A 14,393-nucleotide genomic window follows, 5' to 3' on the forward strand; every position below is an offset into this window, starting at 1 on the left:
ATTCTGATATGCTGTGATTCCCCATTTTCCCTCCCACCCTGACTTACTTCATTCAGTATCATTTACCTCCTCTGCAGGTGCTCTATCAGCCTTACAACATCTCAAAATTTTAACCATGTTTTTGGAGCCGCTCGCTTCATATCCTGTAATGAGGGAGAACCTGTCCGGTTTCCAGGCCACACACGAGCATGTCACTTTGGAACCCACAAAAAGAATGACTCAGTCCTCCAACTCAACAACAAAGAACCCAAATATTAAGTTCAAAAATGGACAAAGAACTGGAATAGACATTTCTCCAAGGAGATATAAACTGCCAAGACGCAAATGAAAAGATGCTCCATATCACTAGCTCTTAGAGAAATAAAAGTAAAAGTCACAACGAGATACCACCTTGAGGAAATAAGTTGTGGGAAGGATAAGGAGAAATCGGAACCCCTGGGCATTACTGATGGGAATGTAACTGGTACAGCCACTGCGGAAACCAGTTTGGGGGTTCCTCAACATACTAAACAGAGAATTACCCTATGATCCACTGGATTAAAAGAACTGCAAGCAGGGACTCAAACAACAGATATTTGACACTAACGTTAACTACAGCCTGACTCACAATAGCCAGATGATAACAACAACCCAAGTGCCCATCCACAGGTGAACGGATAAAGAAAACAGTGAAATAGTGTTGTCTCAAAAATAATGAGGCTTTGGCACATGCTACAACGTGGATGAAGCTGGAAAACATTCGGATAAGTGGAATGAGCCAGTCACAAAAGGACAAAGATTGCCTGATTCCACTTACATGTGGCTCCTAGTCGAATTCATAGGGAAAGAGAGCAGAACGGTGGTTGCTGGGGGCTGAGGGAGGCGGGGCTCTTGTTCATGCATGTGCAGAGTTTCTGGAGGAGATGACGAAAAGGTTCTGGAGATGGATGGTGAGGAGGGCTGCACAACTTTGTCAGGGCACTGAACGCCCCTGGAGGGCATAAAGATGATTATCATGCCAAGCTGTCTGTTATGTAACTTTTCCCACAGCAACAAAAGCACTCGACCTGTGTTTGTGAGTTCACCACTTGCTGCCACTGTTTCCTTCAGTCCTGCTATGGACAATAATTATCCTTTCATTCCAGGCAACCGGAAGCATTCACTGGCCAAACACACACAGAGAGAGAAAGAGAGAATATGAATTAGGGATGGGTTTTCAAAATTAAATAAGGGCCCATTTCCCTGTCATGGTGATGTCATCGCAAACCATCTGAGAGAAAGCCTCTGCGGGCACCGCCCCCGGGGAGGGTTGAGCATAGTACAGTCCTCATTAGCGCCCTGGCCTGCTGGGTACAGTGTCTGCGCCGAGGGGAAGGGACCCAGACCACCATCAGGGCTGACCCACATGGTTTTCCTGACGGACGAAGGACACCAGACCGCAGCTGAAGTCCACCTGCCCAACTGAGAAAAACAGCAACAACAACAACAACAAAACAGTGTGTGACGCTGGTGCAGTGATTTGCTAAGAACCTGACTTTTAGAAAGACAATGTATACAGTTGGCCAACAGTGCATCGGCCCGACAGCCTGAGACAACCCCTGCGGCCTCGGGAAGAACCTGGAACACAGATACCTAGAATCCCTTCTGGAACGGCGGTCACAGTCCCCAGCTGCTTGGTTCGGTTTTATCTTGCTTTATATTTATTAGGATAAATCAGGCTCCTGACTAGAAGCAATGCAGATCCTCTACGTAGCTAACTCAAAGCTAAGATGATTGCTTCTTTACCTGTTAACACCTCCTTCTACGTGTAGTTAGCATGGAATAAATGCCTGTTACATAGATGACTGACTGAATGAATGACCAAAAGTCCAGTTGAGTGACCTTCTTTGCCCCATCTCCCAAATTGCAACCTATCTTTGAAGAAAAAAAAAGTCTTAATGTATTAAAAGCATCTGTGAGAGAGGCAAATCCTCTCCAGTAATATTTTAAATTCACCCTGACTTCTCCAATAGCAGTATGACCACATCCCAAAATGGAAATAACAGTTCATCTACATTCCCCACTGGGGCCTCCCAGGCCCCCCAAGTTCCCTCTTTCATTCTAGCAACGGAGAGAAGGGGTGCAGGCCATCTGTGTGGGTCCTTGGGAGTCCCCAGAACACCCCACATGCTCAGGGCGTCCTCTTGGGACGACACCTCAAGTCTAATTCTCTACCCTCATTCTACCCTGAAGACATTAGCCTTAAAGGTCAGGGAAACCATGACCATGAGTTAAGTTTTTCCACACAAACAAAATCTTTGAAGAGTCAATAAAGATTTACTTTCAAGATTACTATTTTAAAGTAAGATTGTACTTTCCTGTTCCGTCAGTTGCAAATCCCCAAACCCAGCAGAATTCACTTAAATCTACTCTACGGTGTTTTCATTGGAAGAAAGCAATCATGCAAGCTCTGAGCCACTGAGCAGCTGGGATTTTTTTGCTGAAGGTTTGGTTTAGTCTTTATTTTTCTAGCTGCTGGCCCTGCTAACATGATTCAGTGAAGGTCGTATTTAATCTCGCAGAGAAATGCTACCTAAGCAGTTCTTACGTGGGCTTCAGTCAAAATAAATTGCCTTGGCTCTGTGGATAAGTCCGTTGCTTCCACCCAAGAATTACAGTCCAAGAGAACAAATGAAGGCAACTGTGAAATACTTTTTTGATTTCAAAAGAATTTCACTGCCTAGATGCTACGGGGCTGAGTATCTATATCTAAAAAGCCAGTGACCCGAACGCCGTAAGGACCAGAACGACCAGTCGCTATGACACCCACTGAGGCCAGAGAACCCCTTGATTGGGGGGTGGGGCTGGCCGGCCAACTTCCCACTGTCTCCTCCTCCCAAAAGGCCTGCCCCGATCCACCAATGGGGGCCGGGCCGGCCAGACCCCACCCATGCACAAATTCGTGCACTGGACCTCTAGTTTGATAATAACAATGTTACTGTTAATAACTAACTAACCCACCAAGACAGCAGTAGCTCCCAAATGTTTATCTCCAGTTTATCAGCAAACATAGCTTATTTATGTACAAGGAGGTATTAGTATCCTTGGAACTTAAATGTCAAAGGAATAGACTGATAAAGATTTCTTAAAGGCCTAGGTACACAAGAAAAAAAAAAAAAAAAAAAAACGAACCATTTTTCACCCTGTGGATATTGAAATCCCTAACACAAAACGACACATACCAACATCCATGTGCTCAACGCATGGACCATTAGGTTCCACCACAAGTAGATCTGTGCCAACCATTCCAAGCTGTAAGTCAGCCGCCTCAGCTAACCTTTGCTTACAGCTCAGAATCAAATCCACAAATATTTATCTAGTTCTTACTGGTATCAAGCACGGGAGGGAATGTAAAGAAACCCAACGCGATCCTAGCTCTCAAGTAACTTGCCATGTAGGTGTTATCCGTGGAGAAACCCAAGGAGTCAAGGGTGTCGTAACAGTCCAAGAGGCTAGGAAAGATTCAAGGCGCTCGTGACGGATCACCATAGGAATGGCGCACACGGTGCTTTGCTTCTGAAGAAATTCGGAGCATTTTATTATTTAAGGCTGACTAGACAGCCAAAGGCTTGTCGGTGGAGGCACAGCGAGATGCAGGCACAGTTATAACCAAAACAACCACTGTAACTCGCCTCTCCTTCAGTCCTTCTGGGCTGGGTTCCCGCCCGTCTGTCCGTGTTACAACTTCTCCCCATACTTCCCTTCACACCTTGCTGCATTTGCTAATCCCGCCCTGTCTACTATGGCAGCCACCAGCCACGTGGCTATTCCGCTCTTGATGTGTGCCCAGGCTGAAGTAAGATGTGCGTGGGCGTAAAAGACACACTGGATTTTGAAGATTCAGAATGGAAAAAAAAGAGCATAAATTGCCTCATTGAAGTCTTTATATTAATTACATGTTGAGATGATAATATTTTGGATATGCTGGGTAACATAAAATGCTATTAAATTAATTTCAGCTACCTCTCTTTGCTTTTCTAACACTGCTACTAAAAAAAACTAAAAACTGTATTTTTATTGGACGGTGTTGTCACATCAATACTTTCTCTTCTTTCTTGGCTGTGCTTCGGCACTCTGCCTCTCAACTCCTAACAGCCACGCCTAACCTTAGTTCATAACCATCCAAAAAATGTCTCCGGTAGCTATAAAGGATCAAAGCTATTCTAAACATTTTTTTCAGATAAACATTACAAATTTAGAGGGTTCTTCAGTTATAAAAAAAGTCAGAGGTCACTTTGATTGAGTCACACCAAGTCCTCCTCCAGTGGGAGACCTGTAGAGGTTGGAGGGACGGGATAAGACGTCCCTGGATTCCTTTGCGCTCCAGTGGCACAGGAATGTAAATGATAGAAAGATAGGGAATGTCTGCACTCACTGCCTCTGGGAACATTTACTCCTCGCGAGACACAAGACCTGGATCTGTAGCCATTTGTCTACACTAATTGCTCTGATCCAAAAACATAGTTGCACCTCTCTTACCTGCTCAAGAGGGACAAATGGGTACAGCCTGGACTACGTCCCTAGGTTAAGTCCCCACAGTGCCAGGGAGACCCATCTCTCTATGCATGTCCATTTCCAAGGAGATGACGCCCAGACCTTAGGGACACCTCTAGTTTGTAAAAGCCTTCTAATTCCAAAAGGTCGGGATGAGAACCTACAGAGTACAATCCACGCCCACGTTCCATCAGCTTCCAGAGGGTCTAGGTCTGGGGACCAAGGTGGCAACATCACTCCGGCTGCTGACCTGGTTGTAAAGATTAGTAAAGAACTCTTTTCTCCTACCCCAGTGTCCTGTGTCCGCAGCATTCACATATAAAAAGCCCATATCGCAACACCCCAGGCCCTTCACAGTTCCTGACCCAACCTCACCAAGGATCCTTCGGCCTGAGGATCATGAGCCGGCAGGAGCTGTGCGGGACCTTCTCACGTCCCCGGCTAGGAAAGCCCTGATGCCAGAGCCTGGCTCCACACGTCAAAGTAGAGAGAGCTCGAGGATGGCCCCGTCCACACACAATATCCTCATCAGACACGCTCCCTCGCCCCAATCTGCCATTTACCCGCAGTGAGGTCAGACGCACACCTGAGAGGTGTCTTGAGAATATTTCTCTGCTTAAAAAAGTAATTGTGCTGCCAAAACAGGTTTGGCTCAGTGGATAGAGCATCGGCCTGCGGACTGAAAGGTCCCAGGTTCGATTCCGGTCAAGGGCATGTACCTTGGTTGCGGGCACGTCCCCAGTAGGGCGTGTGCAGGAGGCAGCTGATCGATGTTTCTCTCTCTTCGATGTTTCTAACTCTCTATCCCCCCCCCTTCCTCTCTGTAAAAAATCAATAAAATATATTTAAAAAAAAAAAGTAATTGTGCTGTTGTATTCAATGTGGAAAATACAAGTGTTTCCAGGATGGGAGAAAGCCAAACTCCTATAATCCCACCATGCAAATGTTTCCTTCCGGTGTTTTGTTGTTGTTGTTTTGTTAAGGATGTGTACACAAATATACGAGCATTTTCAAAGTAACACTAAGGTCACAATTGAGTATCCTCTTTTTCTCCACTCAACATGTAACACAAACATTTTCCCATCGTTAAATGCCAAAACACAAAGCTAATAAGCTCTTCTACACTCATGGTCTGGATGTGCCATATTTCATTCAAATGTGTTCCTGTTGTTGGGTATTTAGGTTGTTTCCAAGTTTCCACTATAACAAAAACTAGTTCAATAAACATCCTTGTCCCTAATCTTTGTTCCATGTCTGGTTACTTCATGTGGGTTAAGTTCCTAGAAATGGAATTACTGGAACAGGAAGTTTAACATGTGTAAGACTTTGAGTATATAACACTGAATTGAATCCCAGAAAGTTCATTTCAATGTACAAGTCCAACTACAACATGGAGTGATGGAGAGCTTATCGTTTCAAAATCAGTGACCTGCAGGACCCGGTCATGGCACTCACAGTTCAATGCTAACGTGTGCCATCTACCCTTCAGGGAAGCACAGTATTGGCCCTTCAGTTCTATTTTCCCAGTTCCCTAGTCACCTCCTACAACCCGACAAAAATGAAACAGCAGCAGGAAGACCAGCATGAGGGAAGAGAGGAGGGCTTACGAGGGCTGGTGCAGCATTTCTGATCTATACCATCAACATGCACCTTCCTCTCAGGGACCATGGCTGCCTTCAAGGGCAACTTTGGGAGAGACTGAGGCCTCCGGTTGGGAGATCAATTCCTCCATCCTCTCCAGCTCTAACACTACCTCGATGGTGGCTTCAGCCATGCCCCAGTGACAGCCTCACAGAGCCTCCTGTTTACCTGTGACCAGCTGGCCAGTGCCTAGCCGTTTTCCCATCAAGTGTCATCATCCCACAGTTAAGAGGCCTAACTCCACCGTCAGAAGTGGGGAGTTCTCCAGTATTTCAACTTGCCCTTGCGTTACGATCCGTTAACTACCAATTTGCTCCCACCACCTACAAAATGCTTTCAATGACATTCGTGGCAAGACAAAAAAAAAAAATCTACCTGCCCGATTCCTTCTCTTTCCCGCTCAAGAATTCAGGAAGCACGGTTCTATTCTCTACCTTTTCATCACCTCATCCCCCAACTGTCACCCATTCAGTTCCTTTCCCACTGTGAGTCCACCACTCCACACACCTTCCTAGGTGTGAGGACACCCTTCTCACCACTGTCATTTTCTCATCGTCTCCAATAATTCTAGGGTAAGGAGAACAACAACAAAAAAGCTCTCTTTAAAAATAGCACATTAGAGATACTACCTGAAATAAAGCAGTTTGTATGCAGTTCCTTCTCACTCGAAATGTCAACCTCATGAAATACAGATTCTTGCCCAACTGGTGTGGCTCAGTGGTTGAGCATCGACCTATGAACCAGGAGGTCAAGGTTCGATTCTGGCCAGGGCACATGCCTGGGTTTCGGGCTCCATCCCCAGTAGGGGATGTACAGGAGGCAGCTGATCAATGATTCTCTCTCATCGTTGATGTTTCTATCTCTCTCTCCCTCTCCCCTCCTCTCTGACATCTATATAACTAAGGGGCGGGGGCGGGAGGGTGGGGAGAGAAATTAGGATTCTCAGTTTATGGGGCCAGGACAGTATATTCTATCTATAAAGTATTCCTTTGGATCCTACAAAAACCTGACATTCATAATCTCAAGAACAAATTAAATTGGAACTCATCTTTCCCTTGATCACATTGGTGAGTATCAAATGCTACTACACAGACAGCCGCAGAGACTGCTAAGTCTGCTTTAAAGACATTATTTATGAAAATTACACAGCAAGTAGTTAACTCTCAAAAGTGTTTGTTTAATGAAAACTGGACAGGCTTTGATCATGCAAAATCCTAAAAAAAAAAAAAAGTATTTTATTGAACGAAATGGGTCTTGCCCTTGAGATAAAGATGCTTAGACTCCATCATCAGAAAGAACAGCACAGCCTTCTGTTTCTCATAAAAATGGGGCTACAGGCATGTGCACAGGGCATGAGACAGAGATGTTTGTGCTCAACTCTAGTTCTTTCTTGCTTATTGACACTAACTACTAAGTAGAAAGAGGAATGTGAGCCAAAACAGAAACAAACAGAACAAAGCCCTAACTCGTTATGTCCTTTCTTGACAAAGAGACCCAAGTCCTCTGGCCTCTTCGGAATGGAAAATTCAAACTTTCACCACCACAACAATACTACCATTTTTATACGAAAAGCAAGGTCAACATGGGCAGAGCCAACAGGGAGCGGCCACCGATTCCCTATTCAAAGCACTGTCTAAAACGTGGATAACAGGTTCCATCTGCTCACCTTCCTACGTAACACAGCCTCTGAGCCAACGAAAAAAATAAAAAAGACTTGGCTCTAGGAGGGGATCCTTGATTCAGCGCCTCTCCGCTTTGCTCTGGCCCACACACCAGAGGGCTAGGGATTGAGGACATACCCGTGACTATCAGAGGCTTCCTGGAGGGAAGGGGGTTGTGCCTTAGGGCTGGAGAGGAAGGAGAGGAAGGGGCTGGAGATAGTTGCAAATCTGAAGGTTCCTGTGTGATTTCTAAAGGCCCCCTCTTCCTAGGTGATTTTGAGACACACATAAGGGAGTCCCGTCCAAAGACGACAGAACAATGCAGGCCCAATTTACAGATGTGAAAACTAAGGTCCAGAAAGGGGAAGTGATTGGCAAGTTACTACGAGCTGAAAAACAACTCCAGGCCTCTGAACTTGGACTTCATGTCCCCACCCCCCCAACTACACAGAGCCCCGGACATGGCAGGTTGTCACAAATATTTAACAAATAAATGAAATAAGGGCACAAAGTTTGCATTCATTGGGTTATTGTAATAGTTCATGTCCTGGGGTCCCTGCATCCCAAGCAGAACTCAGTCACAGATGGCAGTGGGAGGAAGCTGGGCTCATAGAAGTTATTCCGTGTCTCAGCCCTTCCCATTATTTACGTAGTCTCAAAATAACCAAAACCTCAGGAAGCCTCCCAGGATAACGCGCTTAGGCAGAAAACAGCTTCCCAGGCTGTTCCAACACATCACGTTTTGCCTGGAAGTAGATCAACTAGATTTGATGGTTCCAGTTCTCTCGAATCAATCAGGACTTCTGACTGGAGTCCTTGAGTTTCTGAGTAATAAAAATGGGCATATGAAGTCTTCCCAACGAAACACAATTTGTTTCAGAGACAATTTGTCAAAAGAGGGACCGGGTGAGCGGGGAAATCATTTTAAAGGGATCATTGGAGGTAAAATGCTAGTAACCAGGGCCTCCTGCACGCGTCCTGTGAGGCCAGGCCAAGTCCTGGCGACGGTTAAAACTCAGCAACGGGAGCCTGTGGCCATCACTGCCTGCAGGTGCGTTGCCTCAGGTGCCTTATATAAAGTACTAGAGGCCCGGTGCAGAGATTCGTGCACTCGGGGGGAGGGGGTTCCTCAGCCCGGCCTGCTCCCTCTCGCAGTCCAGGAGCACTCAGGGGATTTCTGACAGATTAGGCCCGCTCCCCGCGGGCCTAGGCCGTCAGTCGGACATCCTTAACGCTGCCATGGAGGTGGAAGAGGCTCCCGCCACCGCCACTGCGCTTGCCAGCCTTGAGCCCAGGTTCTGGCTGAGTGGCACTCCCCCTGTGGAAACACGCTGACCACCAGGGGGGCAGCTCCTGCACTGAGCATCTGCCCCCTGGTGGTCAGCGAGCATCATAGCAACCAGTCGTTCCGCCATTTGGTCTGATTTGTATATTAGCCTTTTGTTTTTTGTTTTTTTAATATATATTTTATTGATTTTTTACAGAGAGGAAGGAAGAGGGATAGATAGTCAGAAACATCGATGAGAGAGAAACATCGATCAGCTGCCTCCTGCACACCTCCCACTGGGGATGTGCCCGCAACCAAGTTACATGCCCTTGACCGGAATCGAACCCGGGACCCCTCAGTCCGCAGGCTGACGCTCTATCCACTGAGCCAAACCGGTTTTGGCTATATATTAGCCTTTTATTATATAGGATTGGCTTCAGACTTAAATATGGGCCCTACAGATAATTTACTGTTGTTTTCTGAAAAATCAAGATTTAATCAAACCTTCTCACTCTCATTCCCACCACGAGGACCACCATGCCTGGGGCAAATACTGATCACACACACCCAGGGCCAAACCTAGGGCACAAATGGGGCAGGCAGAAAGCCCTGACCTCTGACCCCTGTGTGGGCAGGAACATCATGTTCACCATACAGGTGAAAGAAATGACTTTATTATTAATAACAACTAACATTTCATAGCAATTTATGCTATTTTTATATACTACCTTATGTATTTTTGTTATATATTGTAAATATATAATATCTATTCTTTTATTTTCATATATAAATGTCCCTAGAACATTTTACATGTTTCACATTACTTTCACATGTACACTGTTGGGCACATAATAAGCATTCAATAAATACAAGTTAACCGAGTCCCTTTAAAGATGTCCTAACAAAATACTAAAATCAGTTAAGGCATACCTGTAGTAACAGCTCGTGAACTGAGTCTGAGACAACGATAAAGAAGATTCAAACTAAAGCACAGTGAGTTTAGGAAAATCTTTCTCTGATATAAAGAGGGAAAATACATTGGTCCAACCATTGTTATTTCCATATCATTTGGTCTCCATGACTACCATCTAACTTTTCTTCTGACCAAAAAAAAATAAAATAAAATCACTGACATACCATATTTCATTGTCAAACACTTTGATACTGTACATAAAAGTTATTCCGTATTTAATCCCTTACCATTATTTATGTAGTCTCAGAATAAGCAAAATCCCTTCTTGCTGAAAATTCTATTAGAGAAAGTCAGTGTTTAATCCATAGTCAGGGCTTCCTGTTTTTTTTTTAATTAATAATAATCTGATAGAATTCTATAAATTAATGCCTTACACATTGGTAGGTTACTGTAACTTATGCAACTTCCTTTCATACACAGTACCTCATCTGTTCCCCAAAGCAACACTATCAGATACACTGTTAAGTAGTATTATTACCTTCCATAGCACTGACCCCAAATGATAATTACTATGTTTGGTTTTTTGTGTACTGACAGCTCACTAACTAGAATGCAATCTCTCTAGAGCAGTGGTCGGCAAACTCATTAGCCAACAGAGCCAAATATCAACAGTACGACGATTGAAATTCCTTTTGAGAGCCGAAAACCGACTTCTGCGCATGGGCCACGAAGTTTCAATCGCACTGTACGTGCGTGCCCGCACGTGGTATTTTGTGGAAGAGCCACACTCAAGGGGCCAAAGAGCCGCAGGTGGCTCGCGAGCCGCAGTTTGCCAACCACTGCTCTAGAGGGTACAGATGTTGTCTTCCTGCTCCCAGTTGAACCCACAGAGTCTAGCACTGTGTGGGGGCATAGTGAATGTTCTAGGGAAATTTATTAAATGAATACAGGCCTTTGTCTGCTTTAAGCCCTTTTTGGTATAAAGCATATAATGGAACCATGTCCCAGATACCCCATTTACAGTTCAGTGGTCTGGTCTTTATCAAAAGGAAACTGCATGAAAATTCTCTAAAAACAACAGCGCTTACACTCAATAATACTAAGAATAAAAATACAATGGCCTTGCAAACATGAGACTATCATTGCACATCCAATGTGAAACATCCAAAGTTTCAAATTTTCCACTAAGTTTCAACACCTTTAACCAGCTTTGGTATATCGGGCATTTGCCTAATATAGTATTTCAGAAAGCAGAGGAAGAGAAAGTGAGGCCACAGTTCAGCGCTGCCAGGACTTTTGACAACCATTTGTTGAACATAACTTGCTTCCAATTTAACTACAAACCCTTACTCTTGATTACGATGACATTTTTACAGGTAATTCAGTCTGAGATATGTGGAATTATCTCTGACTTTTCAAGGTCAACAGGAAAAAGACAACTCATTGAGAATGAAATATATAAATGTTTAATATTAGGAAGCAGTAACAAATCATACCAGACAAGAAGAACTCTTTGATCTATGAGGCCAAAATCTAACTTCTTACACAACAGGCTGTTATAAATTATAATCACTCACTAATTGCAGTGAAATTCCGGACTTTGCCACATCAATCAATAGATGTTTCAAGGTTACCCCTTAGAAATGCCAGTTTACGTTCTACAGAGTCCATCTCCTGAAGTTACCTAAAAAAATAGATTTTTCCAGGATTTTTTAGGTTTCCTTCCTCCCCTCCTCCACCCCCGCCCTCTCAAAAAAAAAAAAAGGAAGGGAGGGAGGAAGGAAGGATAGATTGGGGGTTGAAAAAACTAGAGAACCCTGAAACTGTTGCCTGATGAAGTTAAACAAGGATCGCCCTCCAGCCCTGGTAAGGGAGTGTGCATCTGTCTAACATCAAGACCATCCAGACCCCTGTCTGCACCTGCCCTTGAACACCAAGATCTGCAGGCTGCTAAGTTCCAACGTTGTTTGCAATCGGTCTGAAAACTAATAAATGACTGCAGGCTTGACAGCAACCTTGGTGATTCCTGAAAATCCACAACAGGAAATGTAACTATCCTCCACCCTCCCCAGCCATTCATCAAAAGCAGACCGACTCAGAGCAACCGGGAGGCCGGTGGAGAAGGCCACTGGTAGACAGAACGATCCTGCGTTTTCTCACTCCCTAACCAACAAGGACGGGGAGCACTGCCCACACTGGAGGGAGGAGACTGGCGAGGCAGGCAGCGGGTAAAATGTCCCCAAGTTCCAAACTCTACTGTGTAAAACGAGTGAAAGCCAAGCCCCTCAGGTGTGGCAACCTCTACTGTCTGTCCCAGGAGTCACACTTGGTGCCCATGAGCAAGGGTCGTGCCTACACCGACGACCCGGGCGCCTAACCGGTGCCGGGAATACTGCCTTTGCGCCGGGCTCGGGCTGCCAGCCTCCTTCCCCGCTCCCCTCTAAAGGGGCGAGGGGTGAGGGCGGCCACTGCACTGAGACCGGGGCCACTGCGGGTGCGTCCAGGGAAGGAGGACGAGTTAACACCGAGACCCACCGAACTTGGAAAGGCGCGCCGAGCCGACCCCCAGGCCGGGGCACTGCGAGCGGCTGAGGGCGGGCGGGCGCCACGACTGGCCGCGGCGGGCAGCGCTCGGGGATGAGCCCGACCGAGCAGGCGGAAAGGAAGTGGCGGCCGTGGCTTTGCACCAACCATGTTCGGCGGGCGGGCGAGTGCCACTCGGCACCCAGAACGGGGTCGGAGGGCGCGGGGCGGGCGTTCACGTCCCCACCCTGCTGCGGCCCCAGGTCCCCCGAGGACGCGGGCCCCCAGGCGTGCCAGCAGAGCACCGCTCGGTCCTCCGGGGCTCCCCGCCCCCACCTCGCCCGCTCCGTAGCCGAGGCCGGGCAGGCCCAGCGCGCGAGGCCGCCCGGGGCGCTGCGGGGACGGGAGGCGCCCGGCGCTAGGCCGCGGCCAGGGCCGATGACCCCCGGCGCTGCGCCCTCCCGGGACGCGCCGCCAGAGCCCCCAGCGCGCCAGGACAAGTGCAGTGACAAAACCCCAGGGCCAGGCCGGGCGCTGGCCGACGGGAAGGAGGACGCGATATTCCTCCCGAGCGGCGGCCCAGCCCCGCGGAAGCCGGGCTCACCGGCCAGGCCCCGCGACCAGACCCGCTCGGAGCCCGCGACCCTTCCCCGATCGCAGCGGGCGGGCGCCCCAGCAAGTTTCCTTGGGCCCCGGCGGGCGGCGCCTCTCCCGCAGGCGCGGGGCGCAGGCAGCGGGCGGACCGTGGGTCCCTGCTTCTGAGCGCTGGAGGCTGCCTGCAGAGGCGCCGCCGCCGGGCACCGAGGACCCGCTCCCCGCCTGCGGCTCTGGAGGCGACGGCGTCTGTGCACAGGCACACACTTGCACACGATAATTTTGTTGTAAAGGGAGGCCCGGCTCCAGCGGACCTGCACCCCCACACACCACACCTGGGGCGCAGAATCACACAGAGCAGGTCTGTGTCCATGGAGCCACCTCTCCGCATCTGCAAATCCAAAAGTGAAATTAAACCTCCACCGACCTCCTCCTCCTCCTCCTCCCTCTCTACCTCCTCCTCCTCCTCCTTCCAGCCTCAGCAACAGCAACAGCAGCAGAACCTGCTTCCCCTAAAAGCAAATGATCCATAACAGCGCCGACTGATCCTCCAAAAATCGGTATTAATATTTATGAACCCCAGCATTCTCCGTCTGCAAAACACAGTGTCAGACCATCTGGACACACACACACACACACACACACGTCCCCTCCGATCCTCATAAATATGCCCTCAAGGAAAACACACACGCACAGTCACAACTAGTATCTGAAAAATGTTACCTCTCAGTGTGCTTTTTCACGCTACCAGTGCAATTCCGCAAGGTTTGAGTGTCGCTAGGGTGTGTGAAATGGAAATGAAAGCCCGTCAGTTGAATAATCGCAGGAGCAAAACTAAAAGTTACTCCCCGGCTTGCCTGAGAACAGTCCAGATCGAAAGCAAAACAAGGAGAGGAAACTGCGAGGAGCTGAGGCTGGAAATCCCCCCGCCCCCCGCCCTGCGCCGGCCGCGCCGCCCGCCCGCCCGCTCCCCGCCCTCCTCCCTCCGCCCTTCCTCCCAGTGTTTGTCTCCGGCTTGTGCAACCGGGAGGCGGGGGCGGGGACCGGGGCGGGGGCGGGGGCGGGGGCGGGGGCGGGGGCGGGCGGCCCGGCCGGGAGGTGCGGAAGTTCGCCGCCGCCGTTCATTGGCAGGCAGCGCTGCTTTCATCATTTCTCGAAAAGTCTATTTCATTTTCACTTCCCCATGTCTCGGGAGCAACAAGCGGCTGCGCGTGAGTCTGTTGTTCACACCCCGGGGGCGCTCACACTCGCCCCGCGAACACCCGAGTTGCGGTGGGGTGGG

At 48.1% G+C, this 14,393-nt stretch overlaps 1 protein-coding gene across 3 annotated transcripts in view; it reads right to left on the reverse strand.

Moving 5' to 3' along the window:
• Positions 1-14,065, reverse strand: part of IRF2 (interferon regulatory factor 2) — a 79,653-nt gene extending 65,588 nt beyond the window's left edge. The window contains exon 1 of one of the 3 annotated variants that reach the window (XM_080659481.1): positions 13,835-14,065. The gene's annotated coding sequence lies outside the window, so the exon portion shown is untranslated. Of the gene's footprint in view, positions 1-13,446; positions 13,507-13,565; positions 13,737-13,834 lie in introns of those variants that run through there. The other 2 variants (XM_080659486.1, XM_080659484.1) reach the window with 2 other exon arrangements.
• Positions 14,066-14,393: the final 328 nt, after the last annotated feature.

Source organism: Plecotus auritus (genome assembly GCF_963455305.1).
Source record: "Plecotus auritus genome assembly, chromosome: 3".
Lineage (NCBI taxonomy): Eukaryota > Metazoa > Chordata > Mammalia > Chiroptera > Vespertilionidae > Plecotus > Plecotus auritus.